Genomic DNA, 6,000 nt, shown 5'->3' with positions numbered 1-6,000 from the left:
TGGCCGTAATAAATGCCCACAGAGCCGGGAAATAGCTCTATTTAAAGTGGAACAGCCTTAGAAATAGTTGCTACTTAAAAAAAAAGATGCAGCCCACAATCCTAGGAGCTTTCTTTGCTGCAGCGGTACGATGTTAGGGAGACTGGACTCAGTTGGAAAATCAGCCTCCAAGGGGCAGCGCTGCCGATGTGCCTGCAGAGGGCGCTGTGGCTCCTGCCGTGGCCGGCAGCGGGAGGCTGGGGAGCTGGGAGGCAGCGGGCGCCGCTGGCGGAGGCTGCGCGCTGGGTGTATATATAGCCGCCTGCCGGTGCCAGCAGCTCCCCTTCGCACTGCCTGGGTGCGATGTGAGGCTGTAGCGGGAGCCATCGGCTGGGAGCTGGCGCGCGGCTCCGGCTTCCCTTTGTCCTGGAGGAGGAGACGGGTGCGCCGCGGCCCCAGGTACGGACTCTGCGTCCTGCCCCCGGCAGCTGCTCCCCGCGTGGGCAGGCGCGGGCGGGGACTTCTCGGACCCGGCCACGCGGCGACGGAGGGTTTCTGCGGGTGCCCTGCATCCTCCCAGCCGCGGCTCTGCCTGCGCAAGTTTTTACCCCCCTCGGGGACTAATGCCCGCTCCCCCCATGGCAGCACAGGACCGGCCTCCCCCATCCCAGCCTCACTGAGCAGAGCCCCAAACAAAACCAGCCCGGCCATTGCGTGCTGTGGGGGCGCGCGCGACCCGCCCCCGGCCAGCTGCGCAGGTAGCCCCCTCTCCAGCCCTGAGCCACAGCCGCGCGCCCCCACCCCAGTAGCACGAGGCACCTTCGCTCCAGCCGCACGCAGAGCGCCAGCTCCCCACCCAGAGCGGGATGCGCGTTGCTATTCACGTCTAGGGAGAGCTCCGCCGGCATTTCTAGCCCTCTGGGGCTGGGACAGGTACTGCAGCGTCTGAGGGAGCCACCTCGTCCTCGGCGGGCTGCTCGTGTCACTTAGCAGGGATGATGGGGGAAGCTGGGCTGCATCGTGGGGGTCAGCTGAGACCAGTCAACTGTTCAGTGTTCTAGAGGTTCGGGGAAAGGTGAAGGCTGCATCTGTGCTGGTGTCCGATTAATGCCCGGGAAGAAATGCCCGTTCACTGCCGCCTCCTCCCATCTTAGGGGTAACAAGCACATCTGGTGTGGGAATGCGCACTGAGACCTCAGTGGGTGACCCGAAGGCTTAAGTGTCTGTCATTCTAAACTTTGAATGTTCTCTTCCTCCTTGTTACCATACATGTAAGCACATTTAAAAATATCTTTTTTTTCAAGATGGCATTTCCCTGTAGGATCACTGACCAGCATTGCTCTTAAGGGGCTTGATTTTTGTTTTTGGTTTGTTTTGTGGTCTGTTCATTGGGTCCACTGAGCTTACTTTTAATTTTGCATAGAATTGTTCTAGGGAGAGTGAGATGTATTTTATCCTTCCCTGGAAGGAGGTTATCTTGTTTGTTTATTAATCCTTAGGTGTTTGTCTAGTAAAAGAGTTAATACAGAAAAAATAAATTGAAAAAACTTTAAATAAGACAAGTGGTGCCACTATATTTTAAATAACAATGTGATTTTCTTTGAAACATACTGAATCAAAAAATCCATAGACTATCCATATATTGATAGAGCTATTACTGCCTATATGTGCCTGTATAGGTGAAACACTTTTTGATACTGCTTCTAAAATGCATAAGAGGGAGAAAGTAACATCCCCAGGCTTTGATCATGTGTCCCCTGAAAAGTTCTAAGGAACCTAATGAGTGAAATAGTTAAGGTGCCATTTAGCCCAGTACAGCATCTCAATGAAGGACCAAAGGTCTGGTTAGGTGCTCACTTTTAACAACAGCAACACAGTTTTTGAGCTCAATCTTGCAGAGTGTTGGATACCTTCTGACAAGTGCAAGCATCCGCAGCGCCTAGATTCAGAGGAGCTTAGCTAATTTACTTAAGGTGATGCTCTGACCCAATGTGGCCAGTCTTACTTTAGCAGCCCTCTGCAGCACCTAATTACTATAAACAATAGTAGATACTATAGGTTATAGACTAGCACAGTGGTCCCCAACCTTTTGGGGCTGCCGGGCACCCGGGGGCGGGGCCACGCATGCGCCACGTGCCCGGGGATGGGACTGCACATGTGCCGCGCACCCAGGGCAGAAGCTGCACATCGCAAGAATGGCTTGGGCCGGCCCTGGTCACTCGGCAGGTGCACATAAATGCCCCAGCGGGCACCGCGTTGCGGATCACTGGACTAGCATATATCTTCAGTCACAGGGCTAAATAGGACTTGACTCTGGAGTCCTTACTCAGACAAAAGCCCCATGACTGCAGAATAAGATCAATAGTTAGTCTACCCTTTAGATTACACTGGTCCCTACCATGTTATAGTAATTTACTGGGGGCAAACCACTGTGGCTCTTATTATTGTCTGATGCCTTTAAGTTATTTAAATATATGTAAACAACTTACTTTGAACATTGTTATTGTTTTTGTTACTGATAGAAACATTTCCTACTACTAGTGCAATGTATTTCTTCACACACAATAGCTTATACTTTGCAAAGGATGGGTATAAGATTGTTACAAAAGCACTTGGTAAAAACTCCCTAATTAAAATTGCATTTTGAAATAGGATCTAAATTCCTGGGGTTGCCATTTGGGATGTGGCTTCATGCAGGATTAGCTTTTATATCCTTTGTATTTTCAGGTAGATTCTAGCTGCCTTCTCTACATTAACTTCTATATTTTTGCCTTGGATTTGGGCTATCAGAAAACTGTCCTTGATAGGCCATCTTTTTCACTGTTGAGCAGTGTCTCTAAAGAACCATTCCTTATCAATACAACACTTGGTAGAAAGGTGGATCCTGGCTCTATCTGGTGTGAAGGGGTAGGCTTTGTTTTAAATAATGTGATAAAGGATCACTTTAGCTATTATTCATGTAACAAGAAGTAACGTTCTGTGCATATGAATCTGATTAATTGGTGTCTGGATATAAACAAACACAGTTTGTCATTCTCCTTTATAGCAAGTGTTCTCCTATGGTGAAGTTTCCTAAATGTCTTGTATCCATTGTTTTATTAATGATGGGTTGTGCAGAATTCTATAATAAGTTACTTTGTGTTTATTTTTGCAAAAGCAAAGCCCAGGACACCAGAACTCTTAAGGAAGAATAATACAATACTGCCAAAGAGCTCAGATATAACTTATTAAAGGTGGAAGCAATATTTTATTTATGTTAAATGGCATTTGCCATGACATACTAGAGTTAGAAACAGTTTTTGTAGCAATCACCCCAGTGCACCCCTTGTGGTCAGGTGTGGTGCTGCAGGTGACCCCGTGCCTTAGTTTCCCATAACACAAACAAGTCCAAAAAGCTTTTCTAATATTAAAAAGCACATTCACCAGTGGGTATCGTTTTTTTAACAGAAAAGGACAACATGAAAACATAAACAAAAGCTTCAGTCAGCTGCTTCGCCAGAAACTCACTGCCTCTGGGTTAATCAGTCTTATGCATTGTCCTTCTAGCCACATTCAGGCTAAATTCCTTGCTTAGATTTTAGGCTTTTTCTAGGTGATCAGCCAAATGCAGCTCTTCTCCTGACAATGCACTGTTCTGTGCTGAGCAAATTCCAGGTAGCTCCCCAGGACCTCACATGGCCTGGTTTGTGCTTCTGGGCTGCTTTGCGTTTTTATAGTTAAGAAGTTTTCTCTGAGATTTAATTTAAATCTGCTATGCTAGAATTTGAGCTCATTTCTCTCTATCCTGTCTTCTGAGGCAAGAGGACAACTTTTAGGGAAGCCTCCAAATATTTAAGACTGCTGTCAGGTGTCCTCCCTCACATCTCCTCTTTTCCAAACTAAACGTAATCATTTCCTTCTGCCATCGCTTGTGGCTTGCATTCCATCCCTTTGGTCATTTTTGCCACTCACTTCTGAGTCCTTTGCAGTTTCTTTACATCCTTCTTAAACAGGGGACACAGCATTGCAGTTGAGGTCTGAGTAGAACAGTAATGTCACCTCACATGATTTTCATGCTATGCCTCTGTTAGTGCAACTTAAAATGCATTTGTGGGATTATTAATATTATTATTATTAATTTGCAATAATCATATTGCTGACTCACATTGAAATTGTGAACTATCACAACTCCCACATCCTTTACAGAAATGCTGCTGCCATGCCATTTATCCCTCACTCAGTATTTGTGCATTTGTTTTTGCTTCCATAAGGGTAGTACCTTACATTTGGCTTTGTTGAATTTCATTTTGTTGTCTATAGCCCAGTTCTCCAATTTATCAAGATCTCGTTGAATTTTACCTCTACCCTTCAAAGTATTAGCCCCAACCTCTTCCCACCCAGATTTGTTATTTGTAAATTAGATCAGCATGCTCTCTATTCAACATCCAGGTCATTAATCAAAATGTTAAACACGGGACCCAGATTAGATCCCATCCCTATGGAACTCCAGTTGAGATCTCTTGATATGAAATCATTCCATTCATGGATACTCTTCATGTGCAATTGTTTAGTCCATTATGCATCACTTAATGGAAGTTCTGTCAAATCTGCATTTCTCCTGGTTACTTATCAGAATGCCATGTGCGGCCCCATTAGAAGACTTGCTGAAATCCAGGTACACTATATTATCACATTTCTGCCTAGCCTCAAACCAGTTACCCTGTCAAAGAAGGAGATCAAGCCATTTGGTCTTGGTAAGTCCATGCTGGCTGCTAGTCCCCTCTTCATCCTCCAGATATTTGCAAAGTGAATGTTTTATATATTACTCTAATAGCTTCCCAGGTATTGAAATTAAATGAACTGGTCCATAGTTCCCCAGCTCTTCCTCTTTCCCCTTTCTAAAAACATGGGCACTACCTTAGCCCTTCTCCGGTCTTCCAGGACTCTCCTGTCACCCATGAGTTGGCAAATATTATTGCCAAGGGCTCTGAGAATTCTTTCAGTACCTGTGTTGAATAGCATCAGGCCCTGATGACTTGAATTCATTCACATTGGTCTGAAGATCTGATGCACTGTTTACTTATCCTGATCTGCATTTCTTTCCCTTTCTTGTCTATAACTTAGGCTAGCTCTACACTATAAAGAAAAGTCAGAAAAAGATACGCAAATTGCGGTTCACAATCTTTTTTCGCTTTTCTTTTGAAAGAGGCTTTTCCAATATTTGGCCTGTCTACATGGGGCCAAATTTTGGAAAAACCTCCTCTTTCAACACGTCCCTTCTGCCTCCATACAATGAGGATTACAGGGATGGTGAAAACACGTCTGCTTTTTTGGAAATTGTTCCGAAAAAGTGGACACATTCCTTGGATACGGCAAAGCTTTTCTGGGATACCTCCGGTATCTCGGAAAAGCTCTGCAGTCTAGACCTAGCCTTTGATAGTCAGTTGGTCACATGCTATTTTGTGAGAAAACTGAAACAAAGTGCAATACTGTGAGCAGCTCGGCCTTCCTATCATCTTCCATTACCAGCTCACCTTCGCCACTGAGAAGCACACCAACACCCTGATCTTTTGTTTTTTGTCTGACATGTTTGAATAACCCCTTTTGTGTTGTTGCTAACATTCCTTGCCAGTTGTGACTTATTCTTTGCCTTGTCTTTCTGACTTTTGTCCTTTCATGCTTGTGATGTTCTCATGTATATGGCCATAGTGACATGCCCCTCCTTCCATTTCCTGTATGTATCCCTTTGGGGTTTTAAATAGCTAAGAAGCTTTGTGTGCAGCAGTATTGGGTTACAGTGGCTCTTATCTATTGCACTGGAATCGTTTATGCGGAGTCTTTAGTATTACATATTTAAGAACTGCCAGCCCCCCCCCCTCAACTCCTTTTCTTACGAATTGCATGCACCTCATTTACCCTCAGCTGGAGATGTTTAGATAGCAGTGACCATTCGACTCATACATGCTGCCTACACATCTTCAGACCATGTGCTAAGGATATATAGAGCTACAGGCACTAGCTTAATCCAGGCCTCAGAGGTGC

The 6,000-nt window shown here is 45.4% G+C and overlaps 1 protein-coding gene across 2 annotated transcripts in view; it reads left to right on the top strand.

The window, feature by feature from the left end:
• The first annotated feature begins 200 nt into the window (after nucleotides 1-200).
• MTUS2 (microtubule associated scaffold protein 2) overlaps nucleotides 201-6,000 on the top strand; it is a 458,817-nt gene continuing 453,017 nt past the window's right edge. For both annotated transcript variants that reach the window (XM_075919209.1, XM_075919208.1), the window contains exon 1: nucleotides 201-438. The gene's annotated coding sequence lies outside the window, so the exon portion shown is untranslated. The remainder of the gene's footprint in view (nucleotides 439-6,000) is intronic.

Source organism: Pelodiscus sinensis, chromosome 1 (assembly GCF_049634645.1).
Source record: "Pelodiscus sinensis isolate JC-2024 chromosome 1, ASM4963464v1, whole genome shotgun sequence".
NCBI classification, from domain to species: Eukaryota; Metazoa; Chordata; order Testudines; family Trionychidae; genus Pelodiscus; species Pelodiscus sinensis.
This window is presented reverse-complemented; position numbering and strand designations above follow the sequence as displayed.